The sequence below is a fragment of the Balaenoptera physalus genome, assembly GCF_965194825.1.
Source record: "Balaenoptera physalus genome assembly, contig: HAP1_SCAFFOLD_1904, whole genome shotgun sequence".
Taxonomy (NCBI): Eukaryota; Metazoa; Chordata; class Mammalia; order Artiodactyla; family Balaenopteridae; genus Balaenoptera; species Balaenoptera physalus.
The window spans coordinates 20,492-38,378 of NW_028124899.1; the positions used below are offsets into that span (position 1 = coordinate 20,492).

Below are 17,887 nucleotides of genomic sequence, written 5' to 3' on the forward strand. Positions count from 1 at the left end.
GGTGGATATGGTAGCAGAAGGTTCTCAAAACTCACAAGAAAAGGGCTACAGTTCTTGGCAGGAGAGAGAGCGAGGAGGTGTCAGGAAAGCTGCAGGTTACTTTGAGACAGTCGTCCCGAATGCATTAGAGGAACTGTAAAAATCTGCCACAGAAGGAACGATGATCCATAGTCAGAAAAGTTACTGCAGCTTAAACAGGAAACCCTTCTTGCTCAGGACTGTCCTAGCCACAGTTTGCAAAAAGTGCAGCTATTGATTAATGCAATGGAGTGTCAATTAGATGTACATTCCTGAGGTCTTTTATCTGTTGTAGCTTTGTCTTTTTCTTTTTCTTTTCATTACATCAGGTATATTGCCCTGTAAATTGTGGTAGTGGTACCAGGAATAAAAAATTAAGGAATTTTTAACTTTTCAATATTTGTGTAGTTCAGTTTTTCTACATTTTAGTACAGAAACTTTAACAAAATGCAGCTTTGAAGGTGTTTCCTTGTGAGTTAACAAGAAGATCATTGTTAATTAATATTTTGTATGAATTTTGCTGAAGTTAACTGTAAAGAAACACCTGCTGACTTGCAGTTTAAGGGGATCTATTCTCCCCATTTCCAAACCATGAAATGAATGGGCTCTGACATGTGGAGAGAATAGATATTTGTGTTTGCAATGTGTGTCTTAGATAATAGACTTGGGTATTTAAATTAGCATATTTGTGAATTTAATAGCATTAAGACTTACTTCAAATGAAAAATCTCAAAATTCAAAAAAAAAAAAAAAAAGAACAGAGCTGGGAGCTCGATTGGAGCTGCCTGTGGGGGAGGAGCGCCGCCGCCGCCGCCGAGAGCTGGGAGCTCGATTGGCGCTGCCTGCGTGGGAGGAGCGCCGCCGCGAGCTGGGAGCTCGATTGGCGCTGCCTGCGGGGGAGGAGCGTCGCCGCCGCCGCCGCCGCTCCCGCCGCCGCCGCCGCCGCCGCGAGCTGGGAGCTCAGTTGGCGCTGCCTGCTGGGGAGGAGCGCCGCCGCCGCCGCCGCCGCGAGCTGGGAGCTCGATTGGCGCTGCCTGCGGGGTGGAGCGCCGCCGCCGCGAGCTGGGAGCTCGATTGGCGCTGCCTGCGGGGGAGGAGCGCCGCCGCCGCCGCCGCCGCGAGCTGGGAGCTGGATTGGCGCTGCCTGCGGTGGAGGAGCGCCGCCCCCGCGAGCTGGGAGCTGGATTGGCGCTGCCTGCGGGTGAGGAGCGCCGCCGCCGCCGCCGCGAGCTGGGAGCTCGATTGGCGCTGCCTGCGGGGTAGGAGCGCCGCCGCCGCCGCCGCCGCGAGCTGGGAGCTCAGTTGGCGCTGCCTGCGGGGGAGGAGCGCCGCCGCCGCCGCCGCCGCGAGCTGGGAGCTCGATTGGCGCTGCCTGCGGGGGAGGAGCGCCGCCGCCGCCGCCGCGAGCTGGGAGCTGGATTGGCGCTGCCTGCGGGGGAGGAGCGCCGCCGCCGCCGCGAGCTGGGAGCTCAGTTGGCGCTGCCTGCGGGGGAGGAGCGCCGCCGCCGCCGCCGCCGCGAGCTGGGAGCTCAGTTGGCGCTGCCTGCGGGGGAGGAGCGCCGCCGCCGCCGCCGCCGCGAGCTGGGAGCTCGATTGGCGCTGCCTGCGGGGGAGGAGCGCCGCCGCCGCCGCCGCGAGCTGGGAGCTCGATTGGCGCTGCCTGCGGGGGAGGAGCGCCGCCGCCGCCGCCGCCGCGAGCTGGGAGCTGGATTGGCGCTGCCTGCGGGGGAGGAGCGCCGCCGCCGCCGCGAGCTGGGAGCTCAGTTGGCGCTGCCTGCTGGGGAGGAGCGCCGCCGCCGCCGCCGCCGCGAGCTGGGAGCTCGATTTGCGCTGCCTGCGGGGTGGAGCGCCGCCGCCGCGAGCTGGGAGCTCGATTGGCGCTGCCTGCGGGGGAGGAGCGCCGCCGCCGCCGCCGCCGCGAGCTGGGAGCTGGATTGGCGCTGCCTGCGGTGGAGGAGCGCCGCCCCCGCGAGCTGGGAGCTGGATTGGCGCTGCCTGCGGGTGAGGAGGGCCGCCGCCGCCGCCGCGAGCTGGGAGCTCGATTGGCGCTGCCTGCGGGGTAGGAGCGCCGCCGCCGCCGCCGCCGCGAGCTGGGAGCTCAGTTGGCGCTGCCTGCTGGGGAGGAGCGCCGCCGCCGCCGCCGCCGCGAGCTGGGAGCTCGATTGGCGCTGCCTGCGGGGGAGGAGCGCCGCCGCCGCCGCCGCGAGCTGGGAGCTCGATTGGCGCTGCCTGCGGGGGAGGAGCGCCGCCGCCGCCGCCGCCGCGAGCTGGGAGCTGGATTGGCGCTGCCTGCGGGGGAGGAGCGCCGCCCCCGCGAGCTGTGAGCTGGATTGGCGCTGCCTGCGGGTGAGGAGCGCCGCCGCCGCCGCCGCCGCCGCCGCCGCCGCCGCCGCCGCCGTCGCCGTCGCCGTGAGTGAGGAAGCGCCTCGGTCAGGCCTGCTGAGGGCCCTCGCCGACGCCTGGGCTTACCCGCCGCCCCGCCAGCTCCGCTCGTTTCCCGTCCCCCGCGGCCCGGCGCGGGGCAGGCCTGCCGGGGCCATGGAGGACGAGGTGGTCCGCATTGCCCAGAAGATGGACAAGATGATGCAGAAGAACGCGGTAAGCGCGGCGGGCGGCGCGGGCCGGAGGGAGGCTGGGCGGCGGGCGGGGGTCAGTCGGCCTGAGGGGTTTCCCGGCCCGCGGTGAGCGCGGCGGGTGCCGCGTGACGGCGGCGAGGCCCGCGCTCTGGGGAGGGGTTCCTGGGGAGGGGGGAGCTTCGTGTCCCGCGGCCGCGTCCCGGGCAGGGGTCCTGGGGGGCGTCCTGTCTCGCAGCCGCGTCCCGGGCAGGGGTTCTGGGGGGCGTCCTGTCCCGCAGCTGCGTCCCGGTCAGGGGTTCTGGGGGGCGTCCTGTCCCGCGGCCGCGTCCCGGGGAGGGGGTCCTGGGGGGGTCCCGGGGAGGGCGTCCGGTCCCGCGGCCACCGGCGCTGGGGCCCGCCCTGGGCGCCCGAGGCCCCTCGTGATTAGCGCAGCCCGGTAAACTCCATCGAGGCGTCCTCCTCATTATTTTAAACGTGACGGTGGTAAAGCCTCGCTGGTTTAGCTGAAGAGTGCAGAGAGCCCTCCCTGTTTGAAAGAATTCGTTGTCTTTCCCGGGCTCATTGGCCAGCAGCGAGAAAACAACATCAAACAGAGGTTTGTGATCAGTTTTAGACATGAAACTGTTCAAGCAAAACGTGAATTTCCTGGATCTTATTTTTGAGGAAGGCTGAACATTCCCTTGATTGTCTCAACTCTCCTGCATGTTTGCTTAGCAATTAAAAAAGGTGAACTATGCCAGTGTACTTGGCAAGTTGCTAAACTTTTTGGAAAAAGTGGATCTTGTTAGGCCGCGGAGTGCGGGGAGCTGTGTTTAAGGCACTGCCGCCGACGAGGCTGTGCTGCCGGCTGGATTTGGACACATGTCGTTGCTGGTCCTCTCAGTGGTTTACGGTTGCTACCGGTGGCGTTTTCTGTTACTGATAACGTGTGCACGTGAACGTGTTCTCTTGTGGTTTGTATGAGGTGCTCCAGTTTTTGCATTTCTGTCCACCTGTGTGGGTCACTCTCAGTCCCTTGCTTCCGAGTCGTCTATATTTTCAGCTAAACTTCTGAAATTCCAAGTCAAACGAATGTGAAGGAGAGAAGGGCTGCTCTGATTTGCACAGCACTTTGGAGTTACAAAGCGTTTGTGCAGAATTCTTTGGCGACTCACGACAGCTGTGTTGCATTCATTTTACAGAATAAGAAACTGAGTCAGACCAAGCAGTTCACCTCCTTAAATGAAGTGTGCGTTGTGGATTAAGCCAGGACCCGAGTTTCCTGCTGGGCAGCATGCAGAAGTAATGTTAAACACCGAATTCTTAAGACTTCAGACTTGGTGTGCGCCTCTTTTCCTTTAACAGGTGCATTGCCCGGCGTGTAATTTCATACCCTGTTAATCTGTCTTTGCAATTTTGGCTTTTTAAAGTACCTCCTGTTTGTTTTCTGTTCCAGACGTTGCCTGTGCCATTTATTTTTTCTGTTGATACAGGCCTTTCATTCCTCACTGCAAGTGATGAGTTCTGTATATTTGATTGGCTGAACGTTTCTGTTATTCTGTTTAAACTGGCAAGTTTTTTTTCTTTGCCTAGAGAACCCTAGACTCCCCTAGTAGAAGCTGGCTCCTAGGGAAAAAGGCCGTTTCTTGGGTAATTTTTTTCTCGAACTCAGGCTATAAAATGTGTACCTTTTAATCATCTAGTGCACTAGGTGTTTTTGTTTGTTTCCTTTCCTTGAAATAGACGTTTCCTAGAAATGAGGAATTCCTTAGTGAGCAAGTATGGAGAAGACCAGTTTGTATTTATCTGCAGTTCTCAAATTATAAACACATAATGCGTCAGCAGGAGAATGAGGATAAGCTCCACAGATAATCCTCAAGTCTCATTTTTCTTTTCAAATCTTATATTTCTAGTAGTACAGAACTTTACCAATATAAAAACTTGCCCCCCCCCCCCCAAAAAAAAGAACAGAACTGCAGGAAAGAGCAAAGAGCACTTAAAGTCTGTGTGTGTGTTTAATATATATATGTACATATACCCAGGTACATACACCTTTATATTTATATGTTGTTTTGTAAATAAATGACAATAATAATGTCTTGTGGAGATGTAGAACAGAAGTATACAACAAAAGCACAAACAGCAGGAGGGGGCAAATGGAGTTAAACTGTTAAACCTCCATGGGATGGTTCCATGGAGGAGGCAGAGAGGGGGATGGGATCCTCGAAGAGCTGCTGAAGACCTTGCATTTTTTGCAGATCTCTTTAGAATGCTACTTGTATATTATGCTCTCACTGAGTGCACCTGGCTGAGCTATGGCACATTAGCACGGTAAACATTTGTCAGATTTGCCCTAGTCAGAAAATTTTCTATACCTGCCATCCTGCTTGGCACTTAAAATAGTTTTTTTTTTTTAAGGTCTCTATGATATAGGGATGATGGGTGAAGAAGGTAGGCTGCAGGGTAATAATGTAGTATGTATGATCCCATTTTGATACAGTAAACAGAAAGTATTAAATGCATGCCTGTTTGTATGAGCAGTGAGTTTGCATGGTTATCTCAAGAGGGAGGGAATGGGACGGGTAGAGAAAGAGATTGACCACAGGCTATTGTTTTACTTGTTACAAGAGGCATGTGTTGCCTTCATTTCTGATTAAGCTTTTTGTTTACAGATTATTGTAGGTTTACATGCAGTTGTAAGAAATAATAGTGAGATAGGTCCTGTGTGTCCTTTACCCAGTTTTCCCCAATGGTAACATCTTACAGAACCATAGTATACTGTCACAACCTGGGTATTGCCATTGACACAGTCAAGATACAGAACATTTCCATCCCACAGGATCTCTCCTGATGCCATTTTATAGCCACTGCTGCTCCCCCACTCCCCACCAAATCATAATGATCTGATAGTGCAGGGGATAAAGTTGCACTAAAGTTTTTGTGCAGATGATCAAGGGAAAATAGCCCCTGGGGAAGATGGCCCATCTCCCAGTCCCCCGGCCCTATCTGTCCCTGGCAACCTGTCATTTCAAGAATGTTATGTGGGACTTCCCTGGTGGCGCAGCGGTTAAGAATCTGCCTGCCATTGCAGGGGACATGGGTTTGATCCCTTGTCCGGGAAGATCCCACATGCCGCGGAGCAACTAAGCCCATGCGCCACAATGACTGAGCCTGCGCTCTAGAGCCCGGGAGCCACAACTACTGAGCCCACGTGCCACAACTACTGAAGCCCGCGTGCCTAGAGCCCGTGCTCTGCAACAAGAGAAGCCACCGCAGCGAGAAGCCCGCGCACTGCAACAAAGAGTAGCCCCCGCTCGCCGCAACTAGAGAAAGCCCACACGCAGCAACGAAGACCCAACGCAGCCAAAAATAAAATAAATTAACTAATTAATTAAAAAAAAAGAATGCTATGTGAATAAAATCATATAGTGTGTAACCTTTTTTTTTTTTCTTAATTAAAAAAAAGTTTGTTTTTGGCTGCGCTGCCGGTTATGCGATCTTAGTTCCCCGACCAAGGATTGAACCCAGCCCAGGTAGTGAAAGTGCTGAGTGCTAAACACTGGCCCACCAGGGAATTCCCAGTATGTAACCTTTTGGATTGGCCTTTTTCAATCAATGTAATTCCCTGGAGAGTCATCCAAATTGCATGAATCAATAGTGCTCCTTTTTTTAAAAAAAAAAATATATATATATTTATTTATTTATTTGGCTGTGCGGGTATATAGTTGCAGCATGCGGGATCTAGTTCCCTGACCAGGGATGGAACCTGGGCCCCCTGCATTGAGAGTGCAGAGTCTTAACCGCTGGAACACCAGAGAGGTCCCAGTGCCGCTTTCTTTTTAATTGCTGAGTAGTATTCCATGGTTTGGCTATACTTCAGTTTGTTTAATCACTTGCCCATTGAAGAACATCTGAGTTTTTTCCCATTTCTTGACTATTACTGAGAGAGATGCTGTGGACATTTGTGTACCTTTTTTTGTGCGAACATGCGTTCTCTGGGGTAAATGCCGTATGGTATGTGTTGCTTTTTTTTTTTTTTTTTTTTTTTGGCTACGCTGTGCCACATGTGGGATCTTGGTTCCCCAATCAGGGATCGAGCCCGTGCCCCCTGCATTGGGAGCTTGGAGTCTTAACCACTGGACTGCCAGGGAAATTCCTGTATTGCTCCCCCTGCCCCACTTGATTGATTGATTGATTGATTGGTTGATTGGCTGTATTGGGTCTTAGTTGCGGCACGCGGGACCTTCGTTAAGGCATGTGGGATCTTTTTTGTCATTGCGGCGCACGGGCTCTTCGTTGCAGCATGAGAGCTTCTCTCTAGTTGTGGCGTGCGGGTTTTCTCTCTCTAGTTGTGGCACGTGGGCTCTGTAGTTGTGGCGTGCAGGCTCCAGAGCGCGTGGGCTCTGTAGTTTGCTGCACGTGGGCTACCTCATTGAGGTGTGCGAGCTCAGTAGTTTGGCGCGAGGGCTTAGTTGCCCCGCGGCGTGTGGGATCTTAGTTCCCCGACCGGGAATCGAACCCACGTCCCCTGCATTGCAGGGCGGATTCTTTACCACTGAACCACCAGGGAAGTCCCTGTATTGCTTTTTTAAATTAAAAAAAAAAAAAAAAAAGGAAAAGCAATCAGAGGTAAAACAACTAATTATATGATTGCCTTTCAAAGTACATATTCAAACCCTACATTGTTGGTGTACATAACTTCTTTATGTTGATTTCTGGTGTTTAGCTCTAGTAACAAGACAATAATAATAACGCTGTAGTTTTCCTTGTTTCTTTCAACTGATGATCTGTGTATTTCTTACAAATAATAATTAACACTCACAAGCTACCAGGAGGCAAGTAATGGTTAGTGCTGGTGTGGTTAACTCCTTTATAGATAGGGAGGTTGAGGCATGGATATTGTGGAATTTGCCATGTTGAGGCATGGGTATTGTGGAATTTACCTAAGGTTATAACACTGTGTTCTGACTCAGATTCATTCAGATTTACTCCTTCTCTTTCTGTCTCCTGAATTAATAACTCTTTGTAATTTTGACCTAGGTGTGAGGACACGAAAAGGGTTTTTTCCTGTACCTGAGGTTTAGTGCTTGTTTTATAGAAGCAATATAGTATAGTGGTTAGAGTATGCACTTTAGCATCTGATATTTTTTTCTTCTTAAGTCTTTAATGAATTTGTTACAATATTGCTTCTGTTTTATGTTTTGCACATGCCGGAAAGGTAATAGGCCTTGGCCCCTGGGCCTGGGCTTCGTCTCTTGTGCTGTCTCCTGTCCCTGTTGCCCCCGCGCGCTGGCCCGTCCGTGCTGTGCCAGGGGATATTGGTCGTCTCCCGGCTCAGTTCACAGTAGCTGAAAGGGACAGTGTGTAATGTTCTGATTTCTGCCCATCGTTTTCAAAGGGAGGCTCTGGCCATTGCTCCTCGGGTAAAATGCAGAGGGAGTGCTTTTTAAGATGGGACTGTCAGTGTTAGGGCCACTCCTTAATTACCAAAACGGAATCCCCTTCAGTTCCTCCAGCTGTGTTGTTTTGGCACAGAAAATGTGAGTAATAGGAATTTGGAACTAAGTTGGAGTGAAAAAACGCACCGGTCCCGCCGAATTTTCCATCGAAACAGTTGATTTGTGTTGTCTCTAGGAATTCTAAAGGGCGTACCGTTGCTTCCTAACCGGTGTCATTTGGGAGATCTACCTCTGTACGTTCAAATGATTAATTTTGAGACTTTGCTCATGTGTGCAGTAAACCCTTTAATTCCCTAAGACCTTCCTTTCCTCCATCTCATACCCCATTAAGCCCGCTTCAGTTTATCTCCTGAATTTCTTTGGAATCTGTCAGCTCTCCCTCAACATTCTAATACTGAACTTGCCTGTCTGTTGCGATTAGGTCCTAACTAGTGTCCATATATCTTGTTTCCTTCCAATCCATTCTTCACACAAGAAACCTTCAAAGCAAGTTGGAACATTGCTCATAAACATCGCTCACAAACATTGTTTTGAGAATAGAAAACACAGTGTTGGCCTTTAAGACTCTGCGTGGTCTAGAATCCTCTCTGCTTCTCTAGCCCCATCTTGTGCCACTTGTGCCCTCACTGTCTATGCTTCAGATACACTGAATTAACCTTAGTTCTCACTCATCTGACAGAAGTCAGTTGAGAAATTATTTTTCACTGTGATTCCTAGCATTAAGGAATTTGATGATCAGGTTTTGTATGAGGACTAAAACTAAACTGGGAAGTGGAAGAATTGAGTTTAAACTGTGTCAGTCAACACGCATGTATTAATGATACCTAAGTATTGAACACGGGACTAGGTTTCATGAGGGATACAGAAGTTCTGGCCATCTCTGGTTTTGGATATCCCTTATTTGTTGAGACCTTTGCGTTGTTTGGTTGCCTTTTGTCTGTTTTCCAGATGGGAAAACAGGAACAAGGGAAGTATAGGTTATTACTAAGTGGGGTTGAACAAGTGGAGCAGCAAACTGCAAAGCAGAAAGAAGAGGGACGTACTATAGAGGGATATGATTTCCATTTTCAAGGCGCCTGCGTCCTGTGCAGGGAGACAGCCTAACATAACATGTGCCTAACAAAAAATATATTGACTTCTTACTAAAATCTCCAGTTCATATAACCAAGGGGTTTATACCTTCTCCTTTGAAAGTGATATTCCTGGGGGGAGGGAGGGGCAAGATGGCAGAAGAGTAAGACGTGGAGATCACATTCCTTCCCACAGATACAGTAGAAATACATCTACACGTGGAACTGCTCCTACAGAACACCCACTGAACGCTGGCAGAAGACGTCAGACCTCCCAAAAGCTTTATTTTATTTTATTTTATCATCTTTATATCTATATATAAAGTACAGTCTTGAGCTAGTACAGGTAGCCTGAGAGTCTTAGAGGCCTTTAGTTAAAGGAATCTAGCCAGCGAACATAATTCTCATACTAAACTGCCACAAGGAAGAAGTTAACTTACCCTGTATGTCAGGGTCCAAAAAAATTTAAAGATGTGCCTAATGCAAAAATAAGTTATAAAGATTTAGGCCAGTCAAAAACTAACAGCAGTTTCAGGTAGAGGTGCATGCCTAATGTAAACCAGCATAGTTTCCATTTACTGCGTTCTTGTAATCACTGAAATAAAAACTTCTACAAGATTAAAAAAAAAAATTCACCGATTAAAGTAAGTGTACAATTCACTAGTTCTTAGTATTTTCACAACCAATATTGCTATCTAATTCCAGAACATTTTTGTCACGCCCCCCACAAAGAAATCTTGTATATGTTAGCTGTTACTCCCTATTTTCCCCTCCCCAACATCCCCTGGCATCCACTAATCTACTTTCTGTCTATATGGATTTGCTCATCCTGGACATTTCATAGACATGGAATTATACAATATATGACCTTTTGCTATTGGCTTGAAATATTTCTCCCTTTAATAGTGTCAGTTTTTCGGACTTCCCTGGTGGTACAGTGGTTAAGAATCCGCCTGCCAATGCAGGGGACACGGGCTCGAGCCCTGGTCTGGGAAGATCCCACATGCCGCGGAGCAACTAAGCCCGCACGCCAAAACTACTGAGCCTGCGCTCTAGAGCCCAAGAGCCACAACTACTGAAGCCCATGCACTTAGAGCCCGTGCTCCTCAACAAGAGAAGCCACCGCAACGAGAAGGCCACGCACCACAACAAAGAGTAGCCCCTGCTCGCCACAGCTAGAGAAAACCCGCGCGCAGCAACGAAGACCCAACGCAGCCAAAAATAAAAATACAAATAAATAAATAAATAAATTTATTTATTTATTTAAAAAATAGTGTCAGGCTTTATCATTTTAATTCTGTTAGTTTTTCTTTATGTATTTGGGACTTGCTTATACTGCATTTGTCTTTTAAGTCATATAGGAGAAAAACTGAATTACAAACAAAAATACATTTATACTGTCTTTTGTATTTCCTTATGTAGTGGACATACTCCACTGGAAAAGAGAAATCACCATACCTTTTGATGAACTCATTTGCTGGCATGATGGAGTGAAATCTAGCAGAATGTCAAGCCGATTTCCCCCACAGGACATTTCCTTAGTGTCAGGGTGGTACAGGATGATGGGGGACTGAGCCAAGAAAGCAGAGTGAAATTTCCTGCACAGTCATGGCACGAACAAACCAAATCCCGCTAGATAAAGGGGCCTGTGACAATCATTAGGTCTCCTCTTCAAGACATTTGCCAGTTTTTGAACCTATAGAAAGCAGGAAGCTTAAATACCTAATGCCTGAGGGAGAGAACTTTCCAAAGTGAGGAATCAGAGACCTACCAGACTCACAGTAAAAACCCAGAAGTGCCATCCCCAAGAAGGGGGCTGAGTCAGAAAAAGTGAAATCATCTGCAATGTTTCAGTGTTTATGAGACAAATTTTCATTGAGAAAGTGTAACGGTAACAAATACATAGCTGGTCTCTCCTTACATTTGCCATACTCTGAAGCTGTGAGAACTGAGAGCCTAAAGAGCTGAATTCAAACATCTGAAAGACTGAAGTCAATAACTGACTGTATTTATTGAAGAATCAAAGACCTGTCAGGCTCACAGCAAAAATCCAGGGAGGCCACAAATCAGGAAAAATCATAGGTAGCATGAGACAAGTAAAGCTCCAACCCAGTTCTGACCTAGTAAAATTCCTGAAATGACTGAAATGATCAGCCACTCTGATTAACAGAGAAAGGGGTAAATCTTCTCTGGTTCAAAGTAATAGCATCTTCAGTCTCTATGAATTTTTTATTCACCATGTCCAGCACACAATCAAAAATTATGAAATTCCTGAAGCAGGAAAAAGTGACTAAAAATTAAGACAAAAAAAAAACAAAACAAAACAAGAAAAATTGATTTAGAGGGAATTCAGATTCTGGAGTTAGCACAGAACTTTAAAATGACTATATTGAGAGTAAAAGATGGGGATTAATAGATTAAAATATGGAGAATCTCAACAGAAAATTGGAATCAATTTTAAAAAATCAAATACAGATAAATGAAAAATAAGAAAACTGATCCCCAGCAGACCTTAGGGAATACTAGAAGAAATTTTTTTAGGCTGAAGTAAAATGGCCCAACATAGAACAGAGCTGGCCTCTCCGTCCCATATTGAACTCGAGTTGGAAGAGGCGAGTCCGGTCTCAAAACGGAGGTAAAACCGCCGCCCGGTCGCCCCCAGCCCGACTCCGGCCGTCGCCGTCGCCGCCGCCGCCGCCGTCGCCGCCGCCGCCGCCGCCGGGGGTGGGGTGGGGAGGAGGGCCATGATCCAAAGGAACCAGAACAGTTGAGAAAACTGTTTATTGGTGGTCTGAGCTTTGAAACTACAGACGATAGCTTAAGAGAACATTTTGAGGAATGGGGCACACTTACAGATTGTGTGGTGATAAGAGACCCCCAAACAAAACGTTCCAGGGGCTTTGGTTTTGTGACTTACTCTTGGGTTGAAGAGGTGGATGCAGCAATGTGTGCTCGACCACACAAGGTTGATGGGCGTGTAGTGGAACCAAAGAGAGCTGGTTCTAGAGAGGATCTGTAAAGCCTGGTGCCCATCTAACAGTGAAGAAAATTTTTGTTGGTGGTATTAAAGAAGATACAGAAGAATGTAATTTGAGAGACTACTTTGAAAAGCATGGCGAGATTGAAACCATAGAAGTTATGGAAGACGGGCAGAGTGGAAAAAAGAGAGGATTTGCTTTTGTAACTTTTGATGATCATGATACAGTTGATAAAATTGTTGTTCAGAAATACCACACTATTAATGGGCATAATTGTGAAGTGAAAAAGGCCCTTCCTAAAGAAGAAACGCAATCTGCTGGATCACAAAGAGGTCGTGGAGGTGGATCTGGCAACTTTATGGGTCGTGGAGGAAACTTTGGAGGTGGTGGAGGTAACTTTGGCCGTGGTGGAAACTTGGTGGAAGAGGAGGCTATGGTGGTGGAGGTGGTGGCAGCAGAGGTAGTTATGGAGGAGGTGATGGTGGATAGAACGGATTTGGAGGCGACGGTGGTAACTATGGCGGTGGTCCTGGTTACAGTAGTAGAGGAGGCTATGGTGGTGGTGGACCAGGATATGGAAACCAAGATGGGGGATATGGTGGCGGTGGTGGAGGATATGATGGTTACAATGAAGGAGGAAATTTTGGAGGTAACTATGGTGGTGGTGGGAGCTATAATGATTTTGGAAATTATAGTGGACAACAGCAATCAAATGATGGACCCATGAAGGGAGGCAGTTTTGGTGGAAGAAGCTCGGGAAGTCCCTATGGTGGTGGTTATGGATCTGGTGGTGGAAGTGGTGGATATGGTAGCAGAAGGTTCTCAAAACTCACAAGAAAAGGGCTACAGTTCTTGGCAGGAGAGAGAGCGAGGAGGTGTCAGGAAAGCTGCAGGTTACTTTGAGACAGTCGTCCCGAATGCATTAGAGGAACTGTAAAAATCTGCCACAGAAGGAACGATGATCCATAGTCAGAAAAGTTACTGCAGCTTAAACAGGAAACCCTTCTTGCTCAGGACTGTCCTAGCCACAGTTTGCAAAAAGTGCAGCTATTGATTAATGCAATGGAGTGTCAATTAGATGTACATTCCTGAGGTCTTTTATCTGTTGTAGCTTTGTCTTTTTCTTTTTCTTTTCATTACATCAGGTATATTGCCCTGTAAATTGTGGTAGTGGTACCAGGAATAAAAAATTAAGGAATTTTTAACTTTTCAATATTTGTGTAGTTCAGTTTTTCTACATTTTAGTACAGAAACTTTAACAAAATGCAGCTTTGAAGGTGTTTCCTTGTGAGTTAACAAGAAGATCATTGTTAATTAATATTTTGTATGAATTTTGCTGAAGTTAACTGTAAAGAAACACCTGCTGACTTGCAGTTTAAGGGGATCTATTCTCCCCATTTCCAAACCATGAAATGAATGGGCTCTGACATGTGGAGAGAATAGATATTTGTGTTTGCAATGTGTGTCTTAGATAATAGACTTGGGTATTTAAATTAGCATATTTGTGAATTTAATAGCATTAAGACTTACTTCAAATGAAAAATCTCAAAATTCAAAAAAAAAAAAAAAAAGAACAGAGCTGGGAGCTCGATTGGAGCTGCCTGTGGGGGAGGAGCGCCGCCGCCGCCGCCGAGAGCTGGGAGCTCGATTGGCGCTGCCTGCGTGGGAGGAGCGCCGCCGCGAGCTGGGAGCTCGATTGGCGCTGCCTGCGGGGGAGGAGCGTCGCCGCCGCCGCCGCCGCTCCCGCCGCCGCCGCCGCCGCCGCGAGCTGGGAGCTCAGTTGGCGCTGCCTGCTGGGGAGGAGCGCCGCCGCCGCCGCCGCCGCGAGCTGGGAGCTCGATTGGCGCTGCCTGCGGGGTGGAGCGCCGCCGCCGCGAGCTGGGAGCTCGATTGGCGCTGCCTGCGGGGGAGGAGCGCCGCCGCCGCCGCCGCCGCGAGCTGGGAGCTGGATTGGCGCTGCCTGCGGTGGAGGAGCGCCGCCCCCGCGAGCTGGGAGCTGGATTGGCGCTGCCTGCGGGTGAGGAGCGCCGCCGCCGCCGCCGCGAGCTGGGAGCTCGATTGGCGCTGCCTGCGGGGTAGGAGCGCCGCCGCCGCCGCCGCCGCGAGCTGGGAGCTCAGTTGGCGCTGCCTGCGGGGGAGGAGCGCCGCCGCCGCCGCCGCCGCGAGCTGGGAGCTCGATTGGCGCTGCCTGCGGGGGAGGAGCGCCGCCGCCGCCGCCGCGAGCTGGGAGCTGGATTGGCGCTGCCTGCGGGGGAGGAGCGCCGCCGCCGCCGCGAGCTGGGAGCTCAGTTGGCGCTGCCTGCGGGGGAGGAGCGCCGCCGCCGCCGCCGCCGCGAGCTGGGAGCTCAGTTGGCGCTGCCTGCGGGGGAGGAGCGCCGCCGCCGCCGCCGCCGCGAGCTGGGAGCTCGATTGGCGCTGCCTGCGGGGGAGGAGCGCCGCCGCCGCCGCCGCGAGCTGGGAGCTCGATTGGCGCTGCCTGCGGGGGAGGAGCGCCGCCGCCGCCGCCGCCGCGAGCTGGGAGCTGGATTGGCGCTGCCTGCGGGGGAGGAGCGCCGCCGCCGCCGCGAGCTGGGAGCTCAGTTGGCGCTGCCTGCTGGGGAGGAGCGCCGCCGCCGCCGCCGCCGCGAGCTGGGAGCTCGATTTGCGCTGCCTGCGGGGTGGAGCGCCGCCGCCGCGAGCTGGGAGCTCGATTGGCGCTGCCTGCGGGGGAGGAGCGCCGCCGCCGCCGCCGCCGCGAGCTGGGAGCTGGATTGGCGCTGCCTGCGGTGGAGGAGCGCCGCCCCCGCGAGCTGGGAGCTGGATTGGCGCTGCCTGCGGGTGAGGAGGGCCGCCGCCGCCGCCGCGAGCTGGGAGCTCGATTGGCGCTGCCTGCGGGGTAGGAGCGCCGCCGCCGCCGCCGCCGCGAGCTGGGAGCTCAGTTGGCGCTGCCTGCTGGGGAGGAGCGCCGCCGCCGCCGCCGCCGCGAGCTGGGAGCTCGATTGGCGCTGCCTGCGGGGGAGGAGCGCCGCCGCCGCCGCCGCGAGCTGGGAGCTCGATTGGCGCTGCCTGCGGGGGAGGAGCGCCGCCGCCGCCGCCGCCGCGAGCTGGGAGCTGGATTGGCGCTGCCTGCGGGGGAGGAGCGCCGCCCCCGCGAGCTGTGAGCTGGATTGGCGCTGCCTGCGGGTGAGGAGCGCCGCCGCCGCCGCCGCCGCCGCCGCCGCCGCCGCCGCCGCCGTCGCCGTCGCCGTGAGTGAGGAAGCGCCTCGGTCAGGCCTGCTGAGGGCCCTCGCCGACGCCTGGGCTTACCCGCCGCCCCGCCAGCTCCGCTCGTTTCCCGTCCCCCGCGGCCCGGCGCGGGGCAGGCCTGCCGGGGCCATGGAGGACGAGGTGGTCCGCATTGCCCAGAAGATGGACAAGATGATGCAGAAGAACGCGGTAAGCGCGGCGGGCGGCGCGGGCCGGAGGGAGGCTGGGCGGCGGGCGGGGGTCAGTCGGCCTGAGGGGTTTCCCGGCCCGCGGTGAGCGCGGCGGGTGCCGCGTGACGGCGGCGAGGCCCGCGCTCTGGGGAGGGGTTCCTGGGGAGGGGGGAGCTTCGTGTCCCGCGGCCGCGTCCCGGGCAGGGGTCCTGGGGGGCGTCCTGTCTCGCAGCCGCGTCCCGGGCAGGGGTTCTGGGGGGCGTCCTGTCCCGCAGCTGCGTCCCGGTCAGGGGTTCTGGGGGGCGTCCTGTCCCGCGGCCGCGTCCCGGGGAGGGGGTCCTGGGGGGGTCCCGGGGAGGGCGTCCGGTCCCGCGGCCACCGGCGCTGGGGCCCGCCCTGGGCGCCCGAGGCCCCTCGTGATTAGCGCAGCCCGGTAAACTCCATCGAGGCGTCCTCCTCATTATTTTAAACGTGACGGTGGTAAAGCCTCGCTGGTTTAGCTGAAGAGTGCAGAGAGCCCTCCCTGTTTGAAAAGAATTCGTTGTCTTTCCCGGGCTCATTGGCCAGCAGCGAGAAAACAACATCAAACAGAGGTTTGTGATCAGTTTTAGACATGAAACTGTTCAAGCAAAACGTGAATTTCCTGGATCTTATTTTTGAGGAAGGCTGAACATTCCCTTGATTGTCTCAACTCTCCTGCATGTTTGCTTAGCAATTAAAAAAGGTGAACTATGCCAGTGTACTTGGCAAGTTGCTAAACTTTTTGGAAAAAGTGGATCTTGTTAGGCCGCGGAGTGCGGGGAGCTGTGTTTAAGGCACTGCCGCCGACGAGGCTGTGCTGCCGGCTGGATTTGGACACATGTCGTTGCTGGTCCTCTCAGTGGTTTACGGTTGCTACCGGTGGCGTTTTCTGTTACTGATAACGTGTGCACGTGAACGTGTTCTCTTGTGGTTTGTATGAGGTGCTCCAGTTTTTGCATTTCTGTCCACCTGTGTGGGTCACTCTCAGTCCCTTGCTTCCGAGTCGTCTATATTTTCAGCTAAACTTCTGAAATTCCAAGTCAAACGAATGTGAAGGAGAGAAGGGCTGCTCTGATTTGCACAGCACTTTGGAGTTACAAAGCGTTTGTGCAGAATTCTTTGGCGACTCACGACAGCTGTGTTGCATTCATTTTACAGAATAAGAAACTGAGTCAGACCAAGCAGTTCACCTCCTTAAATGAAGTGTGCGTTGTGGATTAAGCCAGGACCCGAGTTTCCTGCTGGGCAGCATGCAGAAGTAATGTTAAACACCGAATTCTTAAGACTTCAGACTTGGTGTGCGCCTCTTTTCCTTTAACAGGTGCATTGCCCGGCGTGTAATTTCATACCCTGTTAATCTGTCTTTGCAATTTTGGCTTTTTAAAGTACCTCCTGTTTGTTTTCTGTTCCAGACGTTGCCTGTGCCATTTATTTTTTCTGTTGATACAGGCCTTTCATTCCTCACTGCAAGTGATGAGTTCTGTATATTTGATTGGCTGAACGTTTCTGTTATTCTGTTTAAACTGGCAAGTTTTTTTTCTTTGCCTAGAGAACCCTAGACTCCCCTAGTAGAAGCTGGCTCCTAGGGAAAAAGGCCGTTTCTTGGGTAATTTTTTTCTCGAACTCAGGCTATAAAATGTGTACCTTTTAATCATCTAGTGCACTAGGTGTTTTTGTTTGTTTCCTTTCCTTGAAATAGACGTTTCCTAGAAATGAGGAATTCCTTAGTGAGCAAGTATGGAGAAGACCAGTTTGTATTTATCTGCAGTTCTCAAATTATAAACACATAATGCGTCAGCAGGAGAATGAGGATAAGCTCCACAGATAATCCTCAAGTCTCATTTTTCTTTTCAAATCTTATATTTCTAGTAGTACAGAACTTTACCAATATAAAAACTTGCCCCCCCCCCCCAAAAAAAAAGAACAGAACTGCAGGAAAGAGCAAAGAGCACTTAAAGTCTGTGTGTGTGTTTAATATATATATGTACATATACCCAGGTACATACACCTTTATATTTATATGTTGTTTTGTAAATAAATGACAATAATAATGTCTTGTGGAGATGTAGAACAGAAGTATACAACAAAAGCACAAACAGCAGGAGGGGGCAAATGGAGTTAAACTGTTAAACCTCCATGGGATGGTTCCATGGAGGAGGCAGAGAGGGGGATGGGATCCTCGAAGAGCTGCTGAAGACCTTGCATTTTTTGCAGATCTCTTTAGAATGCTACTTGTATATTATGCTCTCACTGAGTGCACCTGGCTGAGCTATGGCACATTAGCACGGTAAACATTTGTCAGATTTGCCCTAGTCAGAAAATTTTCTATACCTGCCATCCTGCTTGGCACTTAAAATAGTTTTTTTTTTTTAAGGTCTCTATGATATAGGG

General features: G+C 51.5%; 1 pseudogene across 1 annotated transcript in view; it reads left to right on the plus strand.

The window, feature by feature from the left end:
• The window catches only part of LOC309654079, a 59,263-nt pseudogene that overhangs the window by 3,483 nt on the left and 37,893 nt on the right, over window positions 1-17,887 (plus strand). The gene's annotated exons all lie outside the window — the stretch shown is intronic.